Source organism: Protopterus annectens, chromosome 3.part1 (genome assembly GCF_019279795.1).
Source record: "Protopterus annectens isolate FY-2018-M chromosome 3.part1, PAN1.0, whole genome shotgun sequence".
Taxonomy (NCBI): Eukaryota; Metazoa; Chordata; order Ceratodontiformes; family Protopteridae; genus Protopterus; species Protopterus annectens.
Genome location: NC_056732.1, coordinates 424,052,568 through 424,069,848, shown reverse-complemented (window position 1 = coordinate 424,069,848; position 17,281 = coordinate 424,052,568).

Sequence of the window (17,281 nt, the reverse complement as noted above, 5' to 3'; positions counted from 1 at the left end):
TAACATGAATATCCAGTTTCTTCAGATTCTCTGTGTTGCTCAGGGAAATATGGTCTCCTGCAAAATGGCAGCAGTGTTTTTTACTGTACTACATCAAGTGTCATATTAAAGATAGTATGTTTATTAAATGATTTAGTATGACAGTATCTGACCTGTGCCAGTATTGCAATGTGTTATCACCTGTATTCACCACTATGGGGCCCAATCTTGCTTGTGCATGGGTTTTGAGTCATGTATGGTATGTGAGTACAGGAATCTTGGCCACATTAATAACAGCTATCATCATGCTACTTAGTTGGTCATTGTGCCCATGCAGGGACAATGAGGTCATGTAGGAAATGCACACTTATAGAGCCTGGCAAAACTAATGTCAGCCTTTCCTGCACTACTGACTGCATGCATTATGCTACTAAAGATGGGCGTTGTGCTACTGTGCTGCTTTTTGATGCTCATCAGCTGGTGTCTGCAAGATACATCCATTTTTCCAGTTTAACATAGCTCATGGATTTGACTTCATGAGTAAAGACCACAGTAAGGTCAGAATCTGGTAGGGCTCCTGCAAGGTACAGCAGGAAGTGCAACATCTTTTTCATGCTCTTCCATCCCCACATCACTCTTTCCTTCCCATTGTCCTGTTGGTCTTCCCCTTTCTGAATATCCAATTGCCCCCTATCCTTGTCATTTATATGATGCATTCAGTTGGCATTTTGCTGTGCATCACTTGCACTGGATTCCAGAAGTACCCATGCTGCAGATACAGTATGAGATGCTTCAGTATGCTACCTGCATGTCAATATCCTTATATGACATGATTAATCATGGTACAGTCCATTCGGTTGCACAGTGACTGCCATTTTCATGAATTCATAGCTTCATCATGCATCAATATCCTCTGTGTATCCTTGTACAATTTTTTTATTTATTTTTTTATTTATTTAACATTTGTTGTCCGGGAATGTCCGACTAGGTTCCACAGAGCCTGTTTTCAGCGGAGGTCCGGGGAGAAACGCTCCAGATGCATGTCTTTGGAATGGCACTTGTGCATACGTAATCCCCAATGGGCTACATTACACTGTCTTTACCAAACTATTTACTATAGTGCAGTCATAGTAAGCTTCTTTTTCAGTACCCTGAGGTATTTTAAAAATATTTTTCTGGGGATGTTCTCCTCCATACTCCTCATGTCATTTTTTTTGTATATTCCCTGCTTCTAAATATATTACTCCTAAACTCACTGCACCTTGGAAAATGAAGCAACTCAAACTACTGTTTGAAATTTCAGCTCATTGTGGTTTTGGTCCTCAAAATTTTGACTGAGAGACACTGCACTTGTTTCTTTTAAAGTTACCACTTTACAATTAATAAAACAAATGTTGTCATCAGAAACTGTTGTTTCACTGTGGTGACCCCTAATGGGAAAAAACTGAAAGGAAAAGAAAAAGAAGAAGAAAACAAATATTGTCATTGTCCAAAGCTACTGCAATACCACTTTTTTAAACTTACACTGTCTCTGATCCCAAATACTACAATCCTATATCCATTTCCTCCAGTGGATAATTCCTTCTTATCCCTCAGAATAATTTTCACTATAACAATCATGCTTTTTCAAACTTTGTTATCTTTGAAAATTTCTGCAACACCACTTTTCAAATTCTATCATCTTAGATTTCAAATGTTCTCATCTTAGATCTCCTGCTCCATGAAACCATGCCTTCCTGACCCGCAAAATATTCTTGACTCTATCAGTTATAACTTTTCAGGTTAGGGGTCAAAGTTTTGGAAAGCATTACAACTCATCTGAAAAGATATTCACTCATAGCACTCTTCTATTAAAAATTAAAAAAAAAAAAAAAAAAAAAAAAAATATATATATATATATATATATATATATATATATATATATATATATATATATATATATATATAGGTTTATGTCAAAAGCTGGAGTTTTCAGAAACTCAAAATTCATATTGCTGAGATGACATGCTTGAGTTTCCAAAAACTCAGTCTTCAGAAAACAACAAAAATATACCTTTTTTTTACATTTTTGCAAGGGGTCTGCCCCAACACACCCCCTGCACACTATATATACCAAACTACAAGATTGCACTACAGTGGGGAAAAGGGTAAATTCCCCGATCCTCACTGTACTGCGATCACCAAGTTTTCAGAAAATTGATCATATGGTCTCAACCATGTCAATTTCAAGTTTCTGAAAACTCGAGCTTCTGACAGGGACCTATATATCAAAATGAAGATAACCAGATGTAACTATTTCCATACCAACTCAGTCGCTTAGTAGAAGCCAACATTCAAACAAGCTTTCTGTATCGAGTCCATGTACTAAATTTAAAAAATAACTCTGATCTCATCTATTCACCCAGTATCCTTATTTAGCCTGACTTTATCCCATACTGATTTTCCTCACTTGCCCTTTTCTTTTTCACCAATTATCTTTATTTACTTATTAATTGCAAACAATGTTTTTTTTTTTTTTTACAGTTGTGTTACATTGAACTGTGCATTTTTGTTTCAGGTAAGATTATAATTTGAAAAGGTCTTGTTTTGCTTTATAACAACATTTGTTATTTGTTACATTTGTTATATACTGATTTGAATTTTCCAGACAGGCCTCAGAATGGCCCATTTAGAAAACCGCTTAACCTGGTTAACAAATTTTAAATAAAGTAAAGAGGTTTTTGCAGATGTAACAAACTCAGAGTGTTAGTCAGCACAACTACAATGCTTATCAAACCTACATCCCCATATACAATGTTATTACTGTCAATACGGCACCAGTGGCGCCTCCAGGTTTCTTTCTTTGCAGAGCACAATAGGGGCACTGTAACTAAGTGGTGGGGCACTTTTGGGTGCATGACATAAAAAATAAATAACTAAAATACAGCTATCTACAACCCTCCATAGTTAAAGTCGATGTTCAAAAAGCAAGTCTTCCACATGTACTGTGAACATAGCGAGCTGTTCCCTATCACTGTAACATAACAGTTTGCACAGCTAGGGCAACATACAAATCACTGCCAGCACCTGCCCATACTGCAATAGAATGCCCTGATAGCTTGTCAACAAGGCAGCCTCCCCCTTTGGCCCACCCTAACTACAGCTCTGCAGTAAACTACAGAATACATAACATTTTACTCTTATATGTTCATTGCTATCAACCTCTTAGAATCAGAGACAAATCCAAAAATAATAAGGTACTCTTTTAAAATGTTAGTACAATTAAGCTGAGAGGTGAAGAAAATAAAAAAAAAATAAATTAAATAGCTTTTCCTGAAGCAAAGTAACAAGTGTATAACTGTAATTATCAGTAAGTGTAATCTACCACCTTTTCTCTCAAATGTATTAGCTTATGGAGAGACCAGGAGGGACAAAGCAAAATACTGAGCCAATATCAGGGATGCCCTGGTTATCAAGGATGCAACTGTTTTTGTGAAAAAATACCCAGCAGTTACAATACAAACAAGTTGGGAATAGCTCTTTACCACACCCCCAGCTCAATCTCAATTTGTAGAAGTCCAGCACACCAGGTGACCAGGCCATGTACCACCCTCTAAAAAAAACAGCTTTAGTCAGCATGAAGCAATATGGGCAAAACAAGACCTTTTCATATTATAATCTTACCTGAAGCAATATGGGCAGGAGCAGGCTGGCAAACAAGATGAATCTATATCATCCACAGCAACAAAAAGCAAAACAATAGATGAAACTGCAGTCATAGCCAACCTTGCATCATCAAACTCTGGAACATTATGCTACCTATCATAATGAGAAATATTTACTAACAGCTATGAAGGAAGCTTACAACGCGATGTGTATCAGAGGTCTTTTCTGATATCTAGACATCTTCCTTTACCTGCCAGAATGATCAATTGGTTGCAACATCTTCCTCTTACATGACTTTTAAAGCAAAAAAAAAAACACAAAAAAAGGCAGATATTCAGCAGTTATAATAGAAAAGGTGGGATAGTGCGTTTTATCACACACTCATTTCTTTCTCAAGAGAAACAACCCAATTTGAACAATTTGCATAAGTTCGGGGCTCTATGTGGGCAAGACCTCCCCCCCCAAAAAATACAACAGCTTTAGTCACCATCAAGAAATACTAGTAAGAGCAGGCTAGCAGCAGCATTGTTAATGCCATGATTCACAGCAGCAACAACAAGCAAAACAATTAAACTGCATCCACAGCCAACCTTCCATACTACACTAACTTCTCACACGGTGTGGAACAAATGAATAGTTACTAACATGGAAGGAAGTTCACAGCATGAGTGACATTTATAAAAAGGTCTTGATGCCCATTTGTCAATAGAGAACACTTTTCTTATACATTGTTATAGGTGTACAGACAGACACACACACACACACACACACACACACACACACACACACACACACACACACACACACACACACACACATATTTCCCCATCTTTCAGCAAGCAGGGTCTCTTTGAGTTAATATGTACCCTTGACTAATCTTAACAATTCTACAACACCAGCTCCCTCTGTCAAACTCCTGATATATCCTAAACATTATCTCTTTAAAACTATGTAACAAAATGCTACTACTATCCTCAAACAGAGGTCTGAAGAAGTTCTATGTGAATGAAAGTGCTTACCCTTTTTATTTTATTAAAAGTGTGATTTATTATATTGCCGTTTTGTTGCTTGTTTTAATTTTTTTTAAATATGACTTTTTAAGAAGCTTGAAGCTTTATATCTCTTATTTCTTCCTACTTTTACACAAAGAAAGTATAAACTATCTTTATACTCCCATCTCTTACATATCATCACACAATACTATAACTATTGTACCACTATGTATATAACATGTCTTCTATATACTTTTGTGCAATATTTCACTACACTGGATTGTCCAAATACTTGTTCCATACAATGTCTCTACTCCAATCTCTCTGTAAGCTATTCTATACTTCAACCTGCTTCTCTATAAGCCCTAAGCTTAATTAACAACCTATTATTTCTATCACCTTATTTTCTCTTTTCTTTTCTTGACAACTATTTAACTACCTATTTCCTCACTTATTGCTTTTAATTCCAGCATGCAATGTACAGATGCATAATTCTATTGCCATTATGTTGTGTTCATGTAAATTTTATACATTTTTATATATCTTATATGTAACTGTTGTTGTTTGTCTTTTCGGCTTTTCCCGGTAAGGGGTCGCCACAGTGGAACTCCGGTCCGCTAATGATTGGCAGTAGATTTTTATGGTGCCGAGTTGCCAGCCCGATGCCCAACCTGCAGCGAAGGCACGCCCATTCTACGCATGTCTTTCGGAGGCCACTCGACCGTGGGGAGGAGATGCAGACTACACACAGAAGGCATTCCCCGCACACTAGCTGAGAATCAAATGTATGAACCTCTTGCTGTGAGGCAACAATGCAACTGCTGTACCACCGTGGCAGTACTACTGTTTTCAAATTACACGTGAAGCTTTCCCTCCAGGCATCTGCCTAAAAGGGGTATGTTAGTCATCCCAGTTGGATTATTCCAGTAATTAAATGTTAAATAAAATATAAAATAGAATGTATGTCAAAGATTATTATTTCAATTAATTCCAACTGACAATACCATGTAAAGTTGTGTTAAAGTTACAAATAATGTCCGCCAGTTTTGCTTCATTTTTTTGTCTATTCTTCATAAAATTTGTTGATAGCATATAATTAAAGAGAGCAGTCAAATATTAATAACAAACATTTAAGTTTCAAACTTAATATCTTCCGATCTCCCACTGATTCTGTGCTAAGAAAGAACCGCTAAAACAAACAGCATTCAGATTAGATCTCAAAAAATAAATAATAGGATAAGGACCTAGTCAATAATTTCTTTACTCTGAAATGAATAAGATTAAGATCATACAATTAAAATTAAATTATTAGTTATCAATTATACCTGCTCAGCTTTTTTGAATAAACTTCCAAATTCAGCAGCTATATACTCTGCTTACCTTTGTTTTATTTGCTTCTTCAGTCTTTCATTTTTTAATTTTTAAAATCACTCCAACCGAGTTATCCTCCTCTGTCACCAACAAACCCTACTACTATAGCTCAAAAAGTGGTGCCCAACCATTTATATTTATAGATTGGTTTAGCCTTTTAACTTTGGTAAATATAATATACTCTGGGAATTGTAGTCTGCTCCCTCCCCCTGCGGATAAGGCTATAGGGATTGGTTGGATCAGGACTACAGTTTCTACAATGCATTGCCATTGTAAGTAGCTCACAAGTGAACCTGATTTTACTTCATGTTTTGCTGTCCTAAATTGTCCTGTTGGTCTATGAACATGTAAGTGAACAGTAAAATAATATAGGGTGGTATTTATAGTCATTAATGCAAAAAAATTGGTACAAGTCTGGAAATTGCTTTGCTTTTCCATATTCAATGCAATTATGTTATGCTGACCTTATTTGCATTTCTGTGGTGGCCCACTGTCCCCAAATGCACCCTACACACAGCCCCGCACTATGAATACCACCCTTTAAAATAAAAATTACTGTTGACTGGTTCTTGGCTTTGTCTCTCCTTCCCCATTATTTTTGGATTTGTCTCTTTGTCCACAACTATTCATCTTCAGTAAAAAAAATAAATAAAATACAAAAGTTGAGAGCTGAAACCACAAATCAGATAAATGCACTATTGCTTTTAAACTAGCACTGCAGAATATAATGCACATTTGGGCTTGGACTACTTTGACTCAAAGTTTAAAATTGTACACAGGAGCACTGATTGGATGGGGAAGCAGGGGTTGTTGCTACATGTATTGGTAGCTTGTTGCAAATTATTGCTGCATATGGGTGCATTTATTTTATTTTCTCATCATCAGAATTGTTGTTCCTATAATTACATTGCTTTGCTTGGGCTGGGTTGCTATTGTTGTCAGTTTCCAGCCCAGTACACCACTCCCATTTCTCATTGATTCTTTGTTCAGATTATTACAAAAGCTATATTAAAAATGAAAGAACCTTTTTGAGGCTTGTTTTTCCGTGAATACCACTGCTGACTGCCAAAGTTAAGTCAAGTCTGTCTGAGCAAGTCTCCTGCTTTGACTTGATTTAAATTACTTACTTAATTTTATAATAGTAAATAATAGTAGATTAAACACTCAACACTGAATGTACAGTGTAACTTAAGTGTACAACCCTGTAGACTGTCAGTCTTCAAAATCAAGAGGTCATTCTGACTGCTGGGAGTTGACAGCCTGCATACCAGTTCCTTACTGAGGTAGTGCACATGCGCAAACTCCCTCTGATCCGCAAACTGGTTTGTCTCAACTACCTTACCCAAGAAAGAAAGTTTAAGAAGACAGGCAGCACAACAATGGCTGAGCTATCCACAGTTCACAGTCATGCTGTGGCTGAGTTTCCAGTCACAAATATTAATTGCAATACTACAAAAAAAAAAAAAAAAAAATATATATATATATATATATATATATATATATATATATATATATATATATGTTTTGTAAGTAATATTCCAGCTGTGTGGGCCAGGACAAGTAGTTTGCCCTAAGGTCAGAGAAACAAACTGAAATTACATAATTTTATTTTAATTCCAGCTCAAGGAAACTGGGCACTTGGGGGGCATGCAGTTTCATAGGGGTGCACATGCCCCCCTGTGTCCCCCTGTAGCACCATCACCACCGCATGGCACTTAGTATGTGCACATAAACATAGTATACAGAGTACAGCATATGATAGTGTGTATATAAATATCAAAAAGTGTTTCCCCCAAGTGAATGCATGTGTACTGAGGTCACATAGCTATTGCAGGATTTAGTGCTCCTTTTGGATGCAGTGTTTTGTTGGCTGTGCACCTTTCTTTCTTCTTCGTCTTGGCAGGATTTTTAAATTATGTCTGACAATATACAGTGTCCCATAATTCCTGCATGTTTTCTAACAGATTTTTTTCTCTCTTCTTTTCAAAATGTATTGGCTGGTTTCTGTGTCAAACTTTGGCACCTGATAACAAAGCAGGTTTGATTTAAATGAACAAATGAGAGTGAGAGTAGGGAACAGGTGGAGGAGGCCCCGGAGAGGGGGGGGGGGAGATGCTCTAGGAAGGAGAGGAATGAAGGTCAGCAGGACTGAGACAGACTATGTGTATGTGAATGAGAGGGAGGACAGAGGAATGGTGAGGATGCAGGGAGTAGAGCTGGTGAATGTGGATGAGTTTAAATACTTGGGATCAATAGTTCAGAGTAATGGTGAGTGTGCAGTAAGAATGAAAGGGAAGGTTTACAAGATGGTAGTGAGACCAGCTATGTTATATGGGTTGGAGACAGTGGTACTGATGAAAAGGCAGGAGTCAGAGCTGGAGGTGGCAGAGTTAAAGATGCTAAGATTTGCATTGGGTGTCATGAGGATGGGCAGGATTAGAAATGAGTGTACTAGAGGGTCAGCTCAGGTTGGACGGTTTGGAGACAAAGCCAAAGAGGCGTGGTTACATTAGTCTGGACATGTGCTAAGGAAGTATGCTGGGTATATTGGGAGAAGGATGTTAAGGATGCAGCTGCCAGATAAGAGGAAAAAGGAAGGCCTAAGATAAGGTTTATGGATGTGGTGAGAGAGGACATGCAGGTGGTTGATGTGACAGACCAAGATGTAGAGGACAGAAAGAAATGGAAACAGATGATCTGCTGTGGTCACCACTAATGGGAACAGCTGAAAGAAAAAGACTGTTTATTTTATTTATATTTTTTATAATACATCTGTATTGAGGTCTTTCATCCAGGTCATGCCTGAAAAGGGTCAGCTGAGCAGCCCACCTCCTTGATTAGCAAACAGTAGATAAAATAATAAATAAAATAAATAAATAACAAGATTTTACCTCACAATCTGTAAGGTAAGAATTAAAAGTCAATCAATGTTTGCCTGTTTATGTTCTCTAACTAGCAACTGGATTTTAACTCATTCTTCAGTAAAGAGCCATAAATCAAGGGCAATTTATGGTGCCAACTGAGTTTAAAATAAGGAACAAAATGTGTTATTTAAATCTGGTGATGCCAACACTCACATCACAAAAATATCCACTGCATTCAATAACCACATTACAGCATCATGTATTGTGAAAGTATACACACTGGAAACAGAAACGGTTTAAGACCACATTCCATACAGACCAAATGAAGACAGTGAAGGCACAGATCTAATGACCTACAAAAGAGGTTCGAGGACCTCTTCAAGGAAGGTAAAAAGTTAGCGTGTTTGTCTAAGCATGTATGTATGTATGCATTATGTGTACATGTACATATATTTGTTTGAGTGTTTGTTTATATGTGTGTGTGTGTGTGTGTGTGTGTGTGTGTGTGTGTGTGTGTGTGTGTGTGTGTGTGTGTGTGTGTGTGTGTGTGTGTATGTGTGTCTGTGTGAAACTATTTGAAATACCAAGACCTGCTAGAATGAATCCTGAGATGTGTTCACAAAATAGCCGAAAGAACAGACATACAATTACTAAGAGCAAGATGCCATTTCTTGGAATATTCCCTTTTCTCTGAGGTATGATGCTGTCAAAGATGGTTTATATGTATATATGTGTATATATATATATATATACATATATATATATATATATATATATATATATATATATATGCATATATATAGAGTATATATATATATATATATATATATATGTGTGTGTATTTACACACACATATATATATATATATATATATATATATATATATATATATATATATATATATATATATATATATATATATATATATATATATGTATAGATATATAGATATAGATATAGATAGATAGATGGGGATCTAGGACATTTGCTCGATTGAGCAAACGTCCGAATCCATAATAACTGAACACACTTTAACGAAAGCGCTTTTATCGAAAAAGCGTTTTTGTTAAAGCGTGTTACAAAAAAAAAAAAAAAAAAAACACTACATTAACATTTTAGCAGGGGAACTTCACCCCCTGCACCCACCCAGAGCCCCCCACACCCCCTACTTTAATATTCTCCCTCCGAGACCGCATTACAGTGGGGAAAAGGGAAATTCCCCTTACCCGCACCATAGTACAGCCTCGGCAACAGGCATACTTTGCGAAAATGCTTCTTTGGTGAAAAGCGCTTTTGCGTAAGTATGCCTGGCCATTTGGGTTTCAGTCATTTGCTCATTCAAGCAAATGTTCGGAACCCATATATATATATAAATATATATATATATATATATATATATATATATATATATATATATATATATATATATATATATATATATATATATATATATATATATATATATATATATATATATATATATATATATATATACACACACACACACACACACACACACACACACACACACACACATATATATATATATATATATATATATATATATATATATATTTATATATATATACTTATATAGCTATTTCTATCTCTGTATATAGAGAGATAGATATGCAATGGATATAAAAAGTGTACACACCCCTGTTAAAATGCCAGGTTTTTGTGATAGAAAAAAAATGAGACCACAATAAATAATTTCAAAACTTTTCCCACCTTTAATGTGATCTATAGCCTGTACAATTCATTTGAAAAACAAACAAATCTGTTAGGGGAAAAATATAAAAAATAAAAAATGTACGATAAGCTGGTTGCATAAATGTGCACACCCTTAAACTAATACTTTGTTGAAACACCTTTTGATTTAATTACAGCATTTAGTCTTCTTGGGTAGGAGTCTATCAGCATGGCACATCTTAACTTAGCAATATTTTCCCACTCTTCCTTGCAAAAGTGCTCCAAATCTCTCAGATTACAAGGGCATCTCTTGTGCACAGCCCCCTTCAGGTCAACCCACAGATTTTCTGTTGGATTTAGGTCTGAGCTCTGACTGGGCCATTCCAAAACTTTAATTTTCTTCTGGTGAAGCCATTATTTTGTTGATTTGGATGTATACTTGGGGTCATTGTCATGTTGAAAAGTGAAATTCCTCTTCATCTTCAACGTTCTAGCAGATGCCTGAAGGTTTTGGGCCAAAAGTGACTGGTATTTGGAACTGTTCATAATTCTTTCCACCTTAACTAAACCCCAGTTCCAGCTGAAGACAAGCAACCCAAAAGCATGATACTGGCACTGCCATGCTTCACCGTAGGTATGGTATTCTTTTGGTGATGCGAAGTGTTGTTTTTGCGTCAAATGTACCTTTTGGAATTGTGACCAACAAGTTCAACCTTGGTCTCATCAGACCATAAGTCATTTTCCCACATGCTTTCAGGAGTTTTGATGTATTGTTTTTCATGGATGTTTTTCTGTATAAGAAAAGGCTTCCTTCTTGCAACCCTACCCCATAGCCCAGACATATGGAGAATACGGGAGATTGTTGTCACATGTAGTACACAATCAGTACTTGCCAGAAATTCCTGCAGCTCCTTCAGTGTTGCTGTAGGTCTCTTGGCAGCCTCCCTGACCAATTTTCATCTTGTCTTTTCATCAGTTTTGGATGGACTCCCAGTTCTTTGCAACATCACTGTTGTCTCATATTTTCTTCACTTTTTGATGACTGTCTTCACTGTGCCCCATGCTATATCCAGTGCTATGAAAAATTTTTTGTACCCTTCTCCTGACTGATACTTTCAAAAATGAGATCCCTTTGATGCTTTGTAAGCTGTCTGTGAACCATTTCTTTTGCTGTAGCAGGCAACTGAGTAAATGTCTGGAAAATCCTACTAGGACAGCTGAACTTTATTGGGGGTTAATCAGAGTCTCTTTAATTGATGACAGGTGTGTACCCAAGAAGAGTGAATGCTGTAATTAAATCAAAAGGTGCTACAACAAAGTATTAGTTTAATTGTGAGCACACTTATGCAACCAGCTTATTGTATGTTTTTTTTTTTTTATATTTTTCCTCTAACAGATTTATTTGTTTTTCAATTGAATTGAACAGGTTATAGGTCACATTAACAGTGAAAAAAGTTTTGAAATGATTTATTGTGGTCTCATTTTTTATATCACAAAAACTTGGCACATTGGGGTGAGTACACTTTGTATATCCACTGCAAGTTTGAAGGGTTCAGAGTGTGCATGAGGGTCTTGCCCCCCCTCCAAAAAGAAGTTTAATGGTGAAAACTGATTTTCAGGATTTTTTTTTCAGCTTGTTGGCACTCTGCATTTCAAGGTCCAATGTTTCATTAAGGAGCCTTGTGTGTATATATGTATATATACTTATATATATGAGATTATATAATATGATCAACATTCCAGAATGTCAAACCACACAAGATTAAGACCAAATTGTTTATGTCTGAAATGTTGACCGCTGGATATTGCAACAAGATTGTATTTAAAGAAACAGCAGTACAGTAAAGATTGGGGAATTTTCACTTTTCTCCACTGCAGCATGATCTCAGATTTGGTTTCTATAATTAGTAGGGAGTGTGTTGGATGCAGGGGAGCTTGCCCCCCTACAAATACAATTTTTTGTTGTGTTTTTGAGATTTCAGAACATCAGCCCATTTGGTCTGAATTTTGTGTGGTTTGATGCTCTTGAATGTTAATTATATGATAAAAAAGTTCTCTGGAAAGAAGAACGAACAATGTGATGGTGTTAAAGTTAAGCACTTTTGTCTTTAATTAAATACAAAGACTTCATCAGAACACTTTTATTGTCAAACAAACCTGCTTACATAACTTCCTCTAAAATCACATTATAGTCATAACATGCCACTTCCTGTTATAAATATTTTGTTAATAAAAATAAGATGTATAAAATCATGCATCAAATGAAACTTAATCAACTTAATTTTAAAAATCTACTATTTAAAAATCATTCTTATATTTTTTAATTACCAGTTCTTGGAATTTTCAAAAAACAATTAATATTAAAATAATCATCCAACCCTGGTGGTTTATCAGAAGACAAAAGCACTTGTCATTTGGAGTCAAAGATGGCCGCTGTTCTGTAAGCACTGTTAATCCTTAGCTCCTCTATTCATCTGGATTTAAATTAACCCAGAGAACAAACCAGAACATATTTCAACAAAATTCTCGGAAATCTTAGCTGTAACTAACAGCTAAACATAATCTGTAAGAAGGAAACACTGCTCTGCTAGTTGATCAACTAAGATTGAAGCAGATTCAGTGGAGTAAGAATAAGCCGTGTGCCTGTGAAACCCTGATCTCTGATTTCTACATACAAATCTGGGAATACCATATCTACAAAATGTCAAAAGAAGACAAAAATATGGATACTACCACATCTAAAACTAAATTCTCCGACCTATTATCTCCGGAGAAAGGCATAAACTCTAAGAGATAAAAAATAATAAAACAGTCAGATGCCTCCAAACCTGGCAACAGAAACAAACCGGATCAACCAGCTAATCTAGAAGATATCAAATCAGCACTACTTCCTCTTCAAGAAGCTATTAAAGACTTATCCCTGCAACTACAAACTTTTGGGAATACATTAAAACAAATATTAGACAGAATGGATAGTTGTGAAGCCAAAATTGTTGAAAATGAGGAGAAAATAGCCTTATTAACAAAAAAAACTGACTCTCATTATGTTGAATTACTAAATGTTCAAACCAAAATCACAGACCTCGAAGCAAGGTCTAGAAGAAATAATATTATCATTAGAGGCATCCCGGAATCTGTAACTCACACTGATTTGATTTCTTCCATCACCCAAATATTTTCCATCCTTCTTAAAGAACCAGGGAAAGCTCAGCAAATAATAATAGAGAGAGCACACAGAGCTCTAAGAGAAACACAGACATCATTTAAACCCAGACAAGTTTATGCAAAACTACTAAACTTCCAAGATGTTACCACAATTCTAATGTCTTCTAAGAAAAATGGTGGATCACTTATCTGGAATAACAACACAATCTCACTGGCTCAAGACCTTCCCCTGCAAATCAGACAAGCCAGACAGCTTCTTTCTCCTTACTGTAAATTCCTGATTGAAAGGAAAATAAAATTTCAAATGAAATTCCCAAGCTCCTTAATCTTCTACTTAGATGGAGTCAAACATGTTGCCGCTGACCATAAAGAAGCTAAAAGCACTTTCTTAACTGTGTTTAAAAAAGTTCCCACTCTGGATCATTAATTTAACTCACCGGAATGGCTGCTGAGTCTTACTTTTATAGCTGTAAGCACTACGACAGTCCGAGGTCTGCTGCTGCCGTCTCTCTCTGCATTGGGCCTTAATAGGCCTTTCAGAACAGTATTATATCCTTTATTTTTTCTTTTTCTGCTCTACCAAGCCACAAGGAGCTTCCGTGGAAGTTCACAACTCCCTCTGCCTCTATTAGTTCCCACGATAGGAACGGAAAACCTTGGCATCAAGACTATCGACTTTTAATAAAGTGTAACACCTCCAGGACACCCAGGTTGTGAAATTGGTCCCCCTGTGAGTGACTGCATAGCTGTTTCCCTGCAAAGAAGAATGTCCAAAAGCAAAGATCTTCTTATCAAACGGAAACCATCCTACAGCTATCTCTGCACTCACTATTCACCATTCACAAGAAGAAAGGGCATCTCACACTTAAATCTGAGATTGGCGCCTCTGAAGTTAAATGGGTCTGTCCCATTTCAGTGAAACACAGTACCTATATAACACAGTTTAAATCGCAATCGAGCAGTACTCATGCTATGCTAGTTTCTTGTTTTCTTTTCTTTTTTTTTTTTTTAAAAATAACAGATAATTGCTTTTTGAAATACCTTAGCCAGGAAGGAGAGATATGATAATTGGATAGTGGGAACTAGCCTCACCCTTAGAAACTTTTGACAGTAAAGCATCATTATAGATGGCTTCATTTTATTAAGAAAGTGCCATGGCATCATAGTTACTCACTACATTATCTAAAAGCTTACTAAGAAAAGAATAATGCAGAAGGTACACCATTTTGTTCCCTTGGTTTCAAAGGACCCTAAGCCATTAATACATGCCTTTCAAAGATAATGGGAGGAAAATCTGGAAATTACACCCTAATGGGAAACAAAAAGAAAGCATCTTTACTGGCTGGTACACTGGAGTTTGTGCCTGTTTAATATCTTAATATTTTACAGAAAGCATATGACACCTGACTAGAGATATCATATAAATAAATGTTTCATAAAGGTCAGTACCTGAAAAAGCAAACAGCACAAGTGTGATCCCCACATACAACAGTAAACTGCATAACTCACCTTAGTGCTGCTTAAAGTTCTTATCTGGAAGGATGCAGGTTTACACCTGAGCTAGAAGCCAAGATTACTAGTACTTTCATAGACCAGAACTAGCTGACAACAGCTTATAGACTATGCTGAATATTCAATTATATTTCTCTTATGTGAGGCACTGCATTGTACTGGTCGTCGGGTGGAATTAAGGTTTATGGAAATTACATTTAACAAACTGCGATAGAAATCAGTGCAAGTAGACATTATAATTCTTATAACAGAATGCTTATACTTATACTTTAAATGCTCATATTTATATATTTTAGTGACAGCTAACATTTCTGTTGCATTCTTACTATATAGGATTTAATTACTATTTACAAATAGTAATAGCGAGATACCTGTAGTAATGTGCCACTGATGTTTTTGCTGCCATCCGTTTCCCACCTGATAAACCTGTCTGTGATGTCTACTGATTTACACAGTTATCCTCATGTCTCATTGGTAATAATATTGATGCCTGCTACTTTCCAATTAGTCTGACACCAGATCATCGACTACATTAACTCTCCCCCTTGTAGTTGTCAAACTAGGCTTCTCCTGGTCCATATTATATTATATATATATTTTTTCTTTCTGCCTAGATTAGACTGATGTAGCATGATGTTCTGGCTTTTTTCTTGTACAGCACTGGTACTTAGAAATCAACACTTCTCCCGTAATTAGCTCCCTTTCTCAGATCCACTTTCTACCTCACACTGACAGTCAATGCCACTGCATGCGAAGAGTCTAATAATTATCCTCTTTTCTTAATTTTTTAACCCAGACTCCGTCAGCTACGTTATTTGAATTTAAAGTCATTTATTGAATTACTGAATATCTCTAGGGATGTGCTGATGACAGACCATTTCTTACTACCCTGTTTGCTCTTGAGGTAACATGTATACCCCTGTACATAGTGCCTCCAGGTTGGTCCTTACACGTGGATGCATAATTAATAACAGTTTTATAATGAATGTTATATGTTTTACGAACATAACATACTCCGTCAGGGGACATACTTCACATATGGTTCTTAGGTTCTTATTACCATTAAATATTATACACATTTTATAGCTTTGTTGTTTAACTCATAGATCAAGCATTATCATAGGAAAAGATTATGATGTCAATGATACAGACTACAATATTTGTCTCACATTTCTAATTCTACCCATTTGGACTATATGTTAGTCATTTACAGAGATATCTTTACCATGGGTCCAGACCGGGAGTTTGATGAACGTTTAGTCACAGCTTCTACTTCTCAAACTCATTGAGCTTATAAGTAAAAGTTTATGCGTTCAGGCTAATTGTCTATCAAACCTCCCATATCGATATGAACATTAAGAACCTGACAGCAGTAAATAATTTGTCACCAAATATGATGTGTAAGGGGATTAAAACACTTGATTTCTGAGATCCCTGAGACCAGCATTATATATTCTATAGGATAACACCAAATGTTTGGGTGTCTAGATTTGCAGACCAAAAATGGAGTGCTAAATATAACATCATTTCCTATAAGGACTGGATAAAGATGATCCTAGTCATATAAACAATCATATATGTATCCATGCATACTCGTACTCTTACTCTCAGATATGGGTACAACTAGCTGTCTCTATTTGGCTACTATCCGAATACGCTAGTCTCCTATCATTCTAATCATCATTCTAATAGGGGAAAACAGCTGGCCCCTCCGTTCATTCAAATTGCTTGTTGTAAATGCCCATCTTGGTTGATCTATTTGAAGAATTGACAAGAATAGGTAGATTACATAGCTCTTATAGATTACAGTTATAAGGTTTGTTAATACGGGTTCTATTAGTGACTTTTGAGGTTGATCTCATCTAATGTTAATCTATCAGGACAATTTTCCTCTGAGGTGATAAAACCTTTTTTTTTTTTTCTTGTTATATGCAAAATTAATGAGGAAACTAGGGATACATTCGCAGTGTTTTTTAGGGAATCAGTTTGTTAAGCATTGTTAATGTTGTTAAAACTCATGCAGGGATACTCATTTTCTTTTCTTACCTAAATGTCAAGACA